Here is a 13243-nt window from a genome sequence, read left to right on the forward strand (position 1 = left end):
TCCAGAAATACTTAGGAGGAATCTAAAAATAGTGAACAAGGTGCTTTGAAGGGGTCACCAGTGGGTGTGAAGGACAAACACAGTGTTAAGAGACTGATGGGGAAAACCCTCGAACCTTGCTGGGTTGCCTGAGACCAGAGCCAGGGAGAGAACAGATCCAGAGCAGGTGTTAGATGGTCCAGCTTTCAGGTATTTTTGAACACACTTGCCTGTAGGCCTGCTGCCCATGTTCCCAGCTCTTGATGATTGTATCTGCCTCTCCTTGTCATTAGCACACTTTTTTTGGTGGGAATTGTAAAGAAACATTTAATTGTGACTGAAGGAACACTCCACCAGGGAGTGTGAGAAGGCTGATTTCATTGAATTAGAGATTTCCATGAGATTCTAAGGAGTAGCACAGAAGTGAATATACAGGGATGGTCCATGTGGGCCACAGAACATCTGATTCCTTTTGGAGGATGAGCTTTCTATTAATTACATAGTTCAGGTATGTTTCTAGTTTTCAACTCCAAAAGATTAGAGTGATTCCCCAGTGATTTGGGGTTGTGTTAGCATTCTTGGATTCTTTGGGGTTTATTTAACCTCCTTCCCTATAAGTATGGCCTCTGCAGTCTGAGATGTTTCCTTTTTCTGAGAGTGAGCAGGCAGCTTGTCCCCATTCAGTATTCCTATATACAGTTAAATTTTATGTGAGGCATAATCATCACTTCCTGTCTCAGCTACATTAGTCTCTTCCTGTATACCAACTTATAGTCAATATACATTTGGGATATAATACAAGTTTCAAGCTTGCTGCTAAAATATTCTTGCATCAGAGGTGTACAGAAAACATCTCAGTCTGATGTGTGTGGCTATATGTCCCCACACTACATTGTCCAGTAGTGCCCAGTTTGTACTTTGCAAACAGCACCAGAACAGCCAGTGATGAGCCTCTGTTCCACTGGCTGCTGTATTTTCAAGTATAACAAAGGGGTACCTTTGATGACCACAAACACAAGTGCTTGCATTTATATCTCATTCAAGTCTAATGGCACTCTAGATGCCCAAAAATCAAGTTAATTATATGGTGCACAGGATGCTCAATACTGCCTTCCCCTCCCAGGACACAGTCCTAGTATTCTACACCAACCATGTCTTCAGTGAAAGCCTCTTTAAATATGTCTTCCTTAATACAACTAAGGCAGCTCCTTATCAGGTCTCTCTATACATGTAGTCTCAGGGGTTTTTGTTTTGGGGTTTGTTGGGTTTTTTTGGGGGTTTTTTTTGTTTGTTTGTTTTTTTTTCCTCAGACCAAATCCAAAATCCCTCTGATTTTGAACATTTATTAGGCTTTAGCACAAAGGTCACCCACAGAACACAACCCAGCTGGCTGCAGGGAGAGCCCTTCGCCCTCAGCCCTGCTGCAGGTGAAGCCCCAGGTGCTCCCGGGGAGCGCTGACAACGGGGGATGTGGGAATGAGATGGGCAAGGGGAGCCTCAGCTTGCTGCTGCCAGAGATCACGCAGGAGGTGTCGCTGCAGTCTGGTTCTGCCACCTGAGTCTGAGGTGTCCCCTCAGCCAGTGTCCCGGCACAGCGGGGACGCAGCATGTAAGGACGCAGCCAGTGTGTCCTGCTGCCTCGAGCCTTGGGCTGCGGCGACACCTCCCGGGAGCTGATGGCGCAGGAGCAGCACCCACTGCTCCTGTCCGATCCACCAGTTACAGACAGCCTTTTGATTTTTAACATGGGGTCCAGAAACTTTCCCTGTTTGACATTTGTTAGGTTCATTCCTCAAAGAAGTCGCCCTTTGTTTTACTACCAGGAAAGCTCCTGATCTTGCCCACAACACCATTATTAAGCTTGTACAAGACAAGATTCTAAGCTCTTTTCTATAGAAGGTACCTGGAATTTAACTGCAAAGTGGGTGAAAATGCTTGAACAGTGGTAGTTAAGAGCCCTTTTTGCTTCTTAACCCAGTCAAATGCCTAGAACATTTACCTGTATGGACAAACAATGGCGCTGGTGGTTCCTGGAAATGGATCATAGGGATCAATAAGTACCTGCACTCACTAGGAAAACTGTTATGCCCCAGTTCAGCCCAAAGACTCCCCAAATTATACAAAGCCTTTGTTCTGTTTATGACGTTTGAAAGGTGATGTGTGAGAAAGCAGGACTCTCTTGGCGAATCCTTTGGTAAGTCATTTGTGGTATGACTGGATAAGCGTTCCCACATCAGCCCCTGTGCAGGTTCCTGTCAGTGGTGTCTGTCACACTCCAGAGAGTACTGAGAAATTAAAACCCCTGTCAAAGGCAGAAGCTTCCAAAATCTGAGCAGCAAGGATTCCTGCTGATGACTTGGGCTCACTTAGTAAAACCAAATGCCCTCTGTAGTTCCTCACACCCCAATGGGATGCCAGTCCTTTGCCAGGGGAGCAGTCTGATCACTCCAGGACAGAAGCCTCACAGTCCTAGCTGGCTCTTTGGGGGAATTCCCGTGTTTGTACACTAACATAGATCTAAGGATGCAAAATTATCCTGCTAAGCTCCCTTTGTAAGCAAAACCTGGGATTTCACACAGACTCAAGTTGTGGGGACACCAGCTACTGAGAACAAGAAACAGGACTGACTTCTTCATGTCACTGCAGAGACCCCTCCTGTCAGATCAGTCACATCCTGTCTCCTGAGCATGTTTCATTCAGGAAAGAATGGTTCTTGCTACACTTCAGAAATAAATACATAGCAGTATCATTACATTCAGACATAAAAAAGCAGATTAAATCATCTGAGTTCAAGCTGAAGTGGGACTTTAAAGTGTTCTGCCAGCTTGGGCTCTTGCTGTCAGTTGCTGTGCAGTGGGCAGTGGGACAGGACAGTATCTAAGCACTCTCACTACTTTTTCCCCAGAAATGAGTGCTAGAGTTGTAACAGCAAGAGTATTCCTAGATGCTTGTTTTTCAGTCTCAGCTCTTGGCCATAGGGTTTTTTTCCCCTCCTTAACAGAATGGCACAGTCTTCAGCCTCCTCCCCTGGTTCCCATCTTCTTTGGAAAATAAACAGCTCTGATTGTTGTGCACTTGAGATTATGAAAACATCAAGTCCATTAGTATTTGGCAAAGTGCTCTCTCATTTCCTTCTGATGTAATAATTGAGAGAGAGGGAGCGGAGACGGCAAAGATAGCACAAGGCACAAGTTAATGACCTTCTCACATGTATGTGTGGGCTCTTTGAGAGGGAGCCTTTTCCAAGCCCCATCTCGCCTCCACTCATACTGTTTCAGCTGAAATACTGCTTCAATATGGCTTTTATTATTTGATCTGATGTCCCTTGGCCAGCCTTCAGAGGCAGCTAAATGGCAGGCAGGTGTGGGGGGCTAAGAGACAAAAAGCAAATGGAGCTAATGTTCCAGCAGGCCTGCTGCACGCAGGCCCTCGGCTCCAGCTCCACAGGCAAATGCTACTGGTGCCCAGCTCCTCTTGCCTGCTTTGGTTTCACTTACACATTTAAGTCTAGAGGGGGAATGCATCCTGCTTCGCTCTCAGAGGGAGATTCTTTGGAAGACTGAAGGCCTGATAAAAATCAGGACGTGGGTGGAATGGCTGAGTGTAGAAAGAGATCAGCTGTAGAAAGAAAATTAACTGAGGTCAGTGGTTGCTACTCTGTAGGTGTTGGATTGGCCACCCACTTGATTGCCAAATTTGTGGCTTCACTTTGGGTGCCTAGAGCCAAATTAAAGTGGGATAAATTCCACAGAAGGGTAGTGGAATTTTTCCATGTCCATATTGTTCCTTGCTGACTTTCTCAAGACTTTACTGTAGTCTTTTGAAGTGCTTCTAGAAGCCTCCGGAGATGTGTAGCTTTCCAGATTAGCTTAACTGGAACCTAAGTCAAAAACCTCATCTTATTTAAAAAAAATAATCTGAATTTGACAGCTGAAGTTTTAGATTAATAAAAGAAAATAAAGATTAGCCTTTGCCAAGTAGTCCCCTTTGAGGGCCCCACCTTGAAGTGACAAGTCCCTGGGCTACCTGAGCCAAAAGGTGATAATATGGATACTGCTCTTCCTCTAGGACATTGAAGACAAATCCTTCCCTGTACCAAGTATCCCTCCTCCCACTGGATTCACACAGTCAACACTCTGGAAAGAGGAAGCCTGTGAAGGATCACAAAGGGATTTCAGTGGGGTACTCCCTTCTGCAGCCAAGGGCTTCTGTCAAGGACTGACTGGAACTCGGAACAACCTCGTGTAGTGGAAGGTTCCCTGCCCATGGCAGGGGGATGGAACTGGAGGATCTTTAAGGTCTGTTCCAACCCAGGCCGTTCTGTGATAAAGGATTACTGATTTCTGTGAAGGATTGACAGCAGTGCCTGAGGGCAATTCCACTCTTCCTGGTGCCTAGAGAAGGAGTCCTTCCCCTTTCCCCACAAGTAAGATTATCCACCTCTTCCCTCTGTACCTGAAAGTGTTGCAGTGGGTGAGTTAAGCAAGTTAATTTGATATAATCCAAGTCTCAGCAGGTTTGAGCTGGCCCCTGTTTGCCACCACAGCACCCTGGACTTATGTTCCAAGGCAAACCATGTGTTCTTTGTGCAGCATCCTTGGAAGACTGCTGGGTGGGGATAAGTTTTACCATCTTTTCACCTCCCATTCAAAAAGGAATTGACGAATTATAGGATTGATCTGTACCAGAAGACACATTATTTTTAAGAGGCCCTTTTGAAGGTCCCCCAGTTGGTTTCAGGGATTTGTAGCCGTCCTTCCCTGCCAATCTAATACACCTTTATATTTGATAATGAAAAATTTCATATCAGAAAAATGTGCTTTTCCAGACCTAGCTGCAAGGATAGCTGTTTCCTTCCTCCCTGTACATTTCCTCCCCTCATATTTTATAGATGCAAAGGCATATACATTCTTACTCCTTTCTGCCATCCTTACACGGCTATAGTTTTGATTTCATTGATTGCACACACCAGTGTCTGCAGAGCTACCTTAAGTAAGTCAAAGCCCTTGGGAATTCAAGGTGAATACATTTTTCTCCTTCAGATATCTTGTTTTAGTTAAAAGCCATTGCGGCTGCTCCATAACAAAACCAGACACAGTGGGCCCCATTGTCCGGCTCTTGGCCAAGGTAGCATGTATGGATTAAGTGATGAATTGCAAAAAGGGCCTAAAAGCCAAGCTGTAACTTCACAAAAAGGCCATTAAAGGTGAGCACTGTCAGTGAAGTGCCCATTCAGAAGGGCTTTTATGACCCTCGGTGTTCTAGAGACGCTCAGGAGCTACAAATGGTTCAGGCTCCCAGACTTGCTGTCCAAGTAACACATCCTGAGCTGAACCTGCCTGGGAGAGCTGCTCCTTGCAGGGATGGGGATGGGACACCGGCACTATCTACATCCAGCAGGTGAGAAAAAGCAGCACTTTGGTCCTGCTCAGACATAAGAAGTCATGAATTTAACCTCAAGGTAAAAAAACTGGGGAGAACAAAAAAGAACAAAAAATGAAAGCACACACTTTTGGGGATACTTTTACCTCCTAAACTTCACCCTCATCAATTTTGAATAAAATCTAATTTTGTCTCTTTTCATACATTCCTTCATATGGTTTTCAGTGCATCTCTAAAGCATCATCATTTCAATTATTGACACTTCTTTAAGCATGTCTTAGAATTTTGTATAGAGTGGAGGGGTCTGCATAGCTTAGGTGACAGAAAATAGCTCACCTGTGGACTGTGATGTGCACATCCTTTAGTGGCATAAAGCTGCTAGAGGTAAATTGTGCCTGAGTTCCCTTACACTCCATATTAGTCTCTGAAAGATGAAGGAGAATGAATTAAACCTGAGCCTGATTGTTTCTATCAAGCTTTAAAAACACAGTTCATAGAGCAGCAGATTCATTACAAATATTTTGATTGCTCCCTGAAAGAAAAACATGCAACTTTATTCTTCGTAGGGGAACTGAAAGGAGTGGTTTGTTGACTTCTTTGTGGTGCTTTAAAATCTGCAATTCAGTGCACTTGTGAAATGTTGGATTATGGTGGTTTGAAATAATTTCAACTCAAAGTAAGTAAATCTACCCAGGCTGGAGCATTGGCTACCTCATACAGCTGAAGTGAGCAGTCATTTCTCACCTGGAATCCAAAGCTGAGAGGTGTTTTGGGGCAACTGCAGTTTAGCTTGAACTACATTCAGCTCTTGGCTGAATTTAGTGTTTCAGACAAGACATGTTGAGGGCATTTATTTTCTTCACAGCAGCAGCTGCTTTTCTGGTACTGCTTTTCTGAGATCTAAGCTGTCTTTGCTAAGATATCCTTACTTGGACCTGCGCTGGCCCTTAAACCCCAAGTTCCTGCTTTAGTCCAGTTGTAATGGTGAGCTGAGCTATCTCTCTCTCTTTGGCTGAGAAGAGCCGGGGCTGGAAGCAGCTGGGTGAACTTTTACCAGTTTGGTTGCAGTTATTTGCTGTGATGCTGCTGCTCCTCCATCAGCAGCTCCCGCCCCAGCACCCAGCCAGACACAGGCTCTGCTCAGCCCTGAGGAAACAACTCCCCTGGCAGCGTGCCTGTGTTTGGGGCTTCACTCTGACATGTCATAGCCTCACACATTGCTGGGGAGGTGTTGGAAAGGCACCGCAGCCTCTCTCTGAGCGGTGCTCTTTAAACTTTCTACTGATTAGGGGCCTTTTAGCACTCAGCTGGCTTTTCCTAATGGATTTTGCCTTTTCATTGAGACTATTTTTTTTGCAGGCGTTGCCAAAGTAAACAGTCACGGATGGCTATTTGGAAAGCAGGGGAGAGAAGAAAGGGACACAGAGTCAGGACTGGTCCAAATGTGTCCAGACAAGCACTATACATCAGCTGATATGTGCTGGGGGCCAAGTGCTGCCAGAGTTAAAATTTCTGAGAAAAGGAATCCATTTGTTGAGAGACAGGCACAATAGATACAATTGCAAGGTCTTCTTTTGGATCAAAGATGCCACGTCTGAATTCTTGAGCCTTTAAGGGGAGCAGGGTGTGAGCTTGGCATTAATCAGCCCACTTATGATGTATTTCCAAAGTCTTGAAGTCAGAGGAGGTGTTTGAGTAATTCCAAGCTTACAGAGTTCAAGCATATCAATCCTTCACTGCTCTGAAGCAGATAATTTAGCCTTCAGCCAACTCACTGTGTGGGAACCTATCAGACGCTGTCCTAAATGAAACTCCCTTCCTCTGCACTGTTCTGGTCCGTGGATATTGCACATCTCTGCAGAAGTTCAGAATTTGATCCAAGGCAGCAAAGAAAACTGGGTACAGTGGCTCTGTCCCCAGCTGGATCAGTGTGCCTGGAAACTTTTGTTTAGGCTCTGGATGCACTGCAGAAGTGTTTTAGGGATGTAGTATATTTATGGCCTGCATTTTATATCAGGCTCTGAAAAGAGTTCCGGATTTTACAGTTCTTCTCTGCTGCCTTGATATGAGCTATGAGAGGAACAAAGCAGACCTTTTGTGTAGGAATATCTTCTTTTCCTGTCCCATCTCTGCACTGATTTGCTCCTTAGTTAAGCCAGCTACTGAATGTCTGCTCTTCTTCCTCCTCAGATTATCTACAAGAGTTCAGCCTTCTCGCCTTCAGCTGGGACGTGCTCCTTGCTGGAAGCTTCGGCTTTGTTTCATCGTACAAAGCAGTGAGGGTTCACCTGGCTCCTTCTGGTCAGATGAGCATAATTCATGTACAGAGCTTGGCCTACTGACAGCTAGACCTGATCAGATGTCTCAAGTGCTTAGGAGTCCTGCAGCCTCCTCTCCCCACAGCAGAGTCACCGAAATGTCCAGGGGCAGGCTCTCATGTGACTTTGATCCATGCCAGGGATGGATTCCAGATGGATACTTCCCCAGCGTTGGCCTACAGGCATGTTTCACACAGCATTGATGGGGTGTTAACGATGCTAAAATTTCAGCCAAGCTCCTCAGACATGCTGGGCTGGGAATGAAGAGAGGAGCTCTTTAATAAAAACCTGATGTAGACCGGGCACTTCTACCTGTAGTGCAGCCAGAGGAGCCATCAGGGCACCTGGAAGAGGGAAGTGAAGGTGCAGCCCCTGCCTGTCACCAACTCACTGAAGCACCAGTGGATCTCGGCATTCCCAAGACTCTGGCTGGAATCAGGTCTGGGATGAAACCATTTTTTGGATGGTGCAGGGTGGTGTGCAAGTGGTGGCTTGATCCTGTGGGGTCTGGAGGGGATTTGCCACTGGGAGCTGCGAGGTGGCCCAGGGTAAGGGGAGCTGAGGGAAGGATCAGGCACATCCCCATGGAGCTGTGGCTGCAGTCCTGCTTCCAGCTCCCCACAGGGCCTGCAGTGCTCTGGGACATACACAGAGATCAGAGCAGTCCTGGGAAGGGGCTCAGGGTCTGCTCTCCCCCTCAGTCCTGCCTGATTCCTGGGGGGACATGCCCCAGGCAGAATGGAGCTGAGCCATTGGGCTGGGCTTGGGCTGCCTCAATGGCATTATCACACACCTGCTGGGGTAATTTTTGGCTCAGACATCCCACTTCTTTTTTCATGGAGTGAATGATCCTGATCTTCAGCCTAGTTTAGAGGCCATTCCACATCTATGTGTTTGGCTTAATGTTTTAGGTTTTGTGTATGTGTGTGTGTGTGCCTTACTATGAATTCCTTCAGATATTTTATTGGCCAGTTCCACAATATTCTGGGATCTCTCTTTAAATCTTTGCAGAAGGCTGTAGTTTTTGTTGTCCTAAATAATTTTATATGCTCTTGACTAAAGTTTGCAAGCTAATGCTCTGCATTCTGCTGCCTGAGAGCCTTAAAATGAACCAGAGCTCCAGTGAGCCAGTGGCATTGATTGTTACACAGGCAAGGAGTAGCAAAGCCAACAGTTTGCCCAAAATCCTGCATTGGTTTGGGCAGCTTTAGAGTTTTGATATTTCCTCTCCTCTCAATCCCTTTAGCATGCCTTCCTTACTTGCTTATTAAATCTGGAGCTGGTCTTCTAATTAACTGCACCCTTAATAACTACAAAGCCATTGCTTAGGAGGTTGAAGGGGTGGCAGTAGTTGCACAGAAACCTGAACAGCAGTTCCATTCCATGAATGCTGGCCTCAGGCATTCTGAGGTTATGCATTAACACTGAGTGCCAGTGCCCCTCACCTGCACAGGCACCCCAGGCTGCCATCTCCAAGTCTCCAAAGGAACAGGGAACTGGGGTGGAGGAGCCCACACCAGAGTGCTGCACAAGGAACAGAGGTCACCCAAAACACCCCTCCCTGATTAGAAATCTAGACTATACAGCAAAGGATTTGTGCTCCTGAATGGACAGGGGACTCATCCAAGTCACCTAAATAACAAAAGCAAAGATATTCTAGGAAAATGAGAAAAACATCCTCTCAACTTCTGGCTGAATTTGTTTAGGGAGGGAAGGTTGTATTTTGTGGAAAGGGATGCTCACTTGTGTGGGATATTTCTTTTAAATAAAAGTAATATTTCACTAGTGAAAGGTCCCAACATCAAAAACAAGTCAGCAACACAAAGTGCAAAGAGAAGGGCAAACCAGTGATGATGAGGGGAATCTCCAAGCAAAGGAGGGGTGTCTGTCCCTCTATTGCCAAAAAAGCGAAAGGGCCCTTGGTGGTATGAGTTGTTTTCCACTTGGGCTCTCCCTGTTCTTTACAGCTCAACTCACCCTGAGACCAGGCTTGGGCCCATGCAGGTCCCTTTTCTGTCCCCTGCCTGTCCCTGGGTACTCAGGCAGTGCAGCAGTGCCACTGCAGCATGGGGCACTGCCGTGTGTGCCACTGCAGCATGGGGCACTGCCATGTGTGCCACTGCAGCAGAACCCTTCCCCACACACTGCAGCCTAACAGGGGAAAGAAATCCAAGGGCAATTACTTGGACCTGAAATGCTGCTGAAGCCAGGAGGCTGGAGAGCTGCTCGCAGCACCGTTCTTTTAGCACTTCCATGGGCCATTACCCTGCTGGGATTAAGAACCCCCTGCCCTGCCATGCGCACCCTGCCCCATCACCTGCCTCTCCCAGCCTCTCTTTTCCCCAGGCACTAATGAAATTACCACCGAGACTGATTACAAGTGGGGTGGAGCACTTTGACCAATGAACCCACACCTGCTCGCGTGGTTGACCTTTAATGATCCAGCTCTGTAGCTCTGCAGTTTAATTTGGTTTTTTAAAGCCTGGTTTAGGGAGAAGCTGCAGTTTCATTTGCCATCAAAACGCGACCCCTGCTGGAGGACCGAGGATGTGACTTCCAGCTATTCATAGACAACCCCACACACAGAGCGGCACAGATGTGATTAATGTGATATGATACAGCTGTCACTGGCTGCAGGCAATCACAAACAACTAAAGGAAGGTTGGCTTAAAGAGACTTCTTATTCACCCAACAGCAAAGGTAAAAAAAGGTTTTCTGGATATTGTTTTTTGGTTGGCTGGTTGTGGTTTTGGTTTTATTTTTGGGTTTTTTCATGCATGAGATTGTGTTTTACAGAATTGCAGGAACCAGTGGGTTTTTCCTGCAGGGCTCTGTGTGTGTAATCTTTTTTTTTTTAACGGGGGTTCTGGATATCAAATCTTCTGGCAGAAAGTTTTCCAAACACTTGTAGTAGCAGCAGTGGATTTGAGGATGTAGTTTGTTCCTAGAGTTATACCAACCTGACATTTTCCCAATGGCAAAATATTTAAATAAAAACAAAGAGAGTGTCAGGCTGGTAGGAGTTTTGTAAACATATGTCTAATTTAGTGTGTAAGGAAAATAAATTCCACTTGTTGGGGCCTAGGCCTGCCCTGGTTGCCACGTGGGCTGTAGCAGTTTCCTGCTGGCCTGGCTGTGTCTTTTAAAAGGGCCCAGCTGGAGTGAGCATCACTGCCTGGGGAGCAGCTGATGTTGCTGAGTAGATGACAGAGGTCCTGCAGGGGCAGATATTGCTGAAATGAAACACCTGTCCAACAGGAAAAGGTGCGTGTGCTGCGGGAAGGAACCCACATGCCTGGGATGTGAAGGTAGAGGTGGCTGGATACCAGGGGTTGGCTAAGAGCTGAAATCTTTGGGGAACAGAGAAGGTGTCAACCGCAGAGGCTGCTGTAGTATCCTAGAGCCACATGAGAGTGGCAGTGGGATGGGACCAGACCCTGTGGAGCAACCAGAGGGAGCCAGTGAATTCCAGCAGGTGTTGCAGGACCACAGAACATGTTCCTGTAGAAAGAGTCCCCAACAGTGCCATGTCCTGCAGGCTTGCTGCAAAGGGGCCCTTGTGCTAAGCTGGTTTCTAACCATGATTCTGAAAGGTTTTAGTTAGTAGCTCTTATAGGGAAAAGCTGATGTTTATCAGATAAAGGAGCATGCTGCCGTATGGTTTTGTACTGGAGATGCATGTCCATGATTGCAATGACTGACAGGGCCCAGTGTGGTAGTGGAGCAGGAGCTGCTCATTCAGAATGGCTCAGACTGGAGCCTGCCCTGCCTGGAGCAGAGCTCCTGTGAGATCCCAGCAGCCTGAATTCCCAGCTGGCCTCACACAGACACTGGGGCCATCCTCTTCCAGGCCTCTGTGGAGTATTTCAGGTTGCAAACAGCCCTGAGGTTTCCATATCCTGTGGGATGTGCTGAGGGATTGCTCCTTTGGTACCTGGCAGAACAGCCACTGAAGCACAAACTAGCAGTGCCACAGCAACTTTTGTCCAAGGGTTAAGTGTCAAAACAGGGAAGTGGAAGCTGCGTAATTTTATAAATCCTGCTTTGTTGTCAAAGACCAAATACTTCCTGTTTGGGGATGCAGGACTGTTTCCATTTCCATTGTAAATGGTGAGGGACTGCCCATAAACCTCACGTTTACTTCACTATTTCTGATGCTTTCTACATGTGCTGAAACAACTTCCAGGTGGCCATGACATTTTGTCAAAAATAGAGATGGCAGTTGGGAAAGGAAAAGTAGTTTAATGTCAGCCTAATTTAAAAAGCATTTTCTTTATTGGAGTTAAAAAGAGTTGAGTACATCACCAGTGTTGCACATTTGTTGTAGAAATTCTATTTTTGTTACAAATCAACTGAGATTTCAGTGTTTTCATTCAGTTCTTCCTTAAAGACTTCATGGAAGGGAGTATTTAATTGATATGTTTTGTCTGTGAAGCCAGTGAATTAGCCACAAAGCAATCTCCATGTAACAAATACTGCTCTGCAGTAATTCCAGGTACTTGCAGCTCTCACAGGAGAAACCAAAATGTACATGTTCTGTACAAACTTGGATAGGGTAATTGAACAGTATCATTTAGTACCATAATTTACAGTAATACAGTGAACTAAAATATACAAGCTTGAAATTTTTTTTTAAAAAGGTAAAATCTTAGGGACTATTTTTGTAACTATCTGAATTCAGAACTAAGATGCACCAAAATTCAAGTTGGACAAGAATGAACATCTACTGAGGAAATCCCAAATGGCCATTAAAGAGCCATGGAGTGGCAGTTCCTCCATCCAGTCACTGGAACTGTTATGGAAAATGAGTTCGTTTACGATACTTTTTAAGGGAGTAAACCACAAAGATCAGCTGTGACACTCCTGGAGTCTGAAGAAACTCCCCCATCCCCTTTTGCCAGCCATCACTGCTGTAACAGGGGCTGTCCCTGCAGCCTGGGATGGCACAGCTGGCTCCAGCCACCCCACACATCCCAGGCTGGCACAGCTGGATCCCTCCTTACATCCCAGGCTGGCACAGCTGGCCCCAGCTCCCACCCCCACATTCTGGAGTGTCACAGTTGTTCATTAAATGTAATTTTCGGCACTAGTGTGTTTTGGAATGACTCTGCTAAACCCAGTGTGTCTCACTCTGCAGAGACCTCCTGGGGCCCAACAATCCAACCCAGCCCTGCCCACAGCAGTTACACTTAGCACAGAATTCACAATTAGCACAGAATCTCAGAGTATGCTGAGCTGGGAGGGACCCACAAGGATCATGGAGTCCAGCTCCTGTGTGCTGGGGATTCTGCAGCTCCTCTGGGAAGCCTGAGGCCACGTCTCTGCTCCCTCAGCCAGGGCTGTCCTGCAGCCACCATGGCCCTGGCCCTGTCCCTGTCCCTGTGCAGGGAGAGGAGCCAGGCCTGCCCTGACAGCTCCTGCTGGAGACTCACCTGCTGCACACGGGGTTCATCCAGCACTGATGGAGCCCTGCCTTTGGAGCTGCCCATGGAAAGCAGCCACTGCTCCCGTGGCACTGGGTTATCCCAGGCTGCTCCCACCCACCCCTCTGCAGGATTTCCATC

Source organism: Taeniopygia guttata, chromosome 15 (genome assembly GCF_048771995.1).
Source record: "Taeniopygia guttata chromosome 15, bTaeGut7.mat, whole genome shotgun sequence".
NCBI classification, from domain to species: domain Eukaryota; kingdom Metazoa; phylum Chordata; class Aves; order Passeriformes; family Estrildidae; genus Taeniopygia; species Taeniopygia guttata.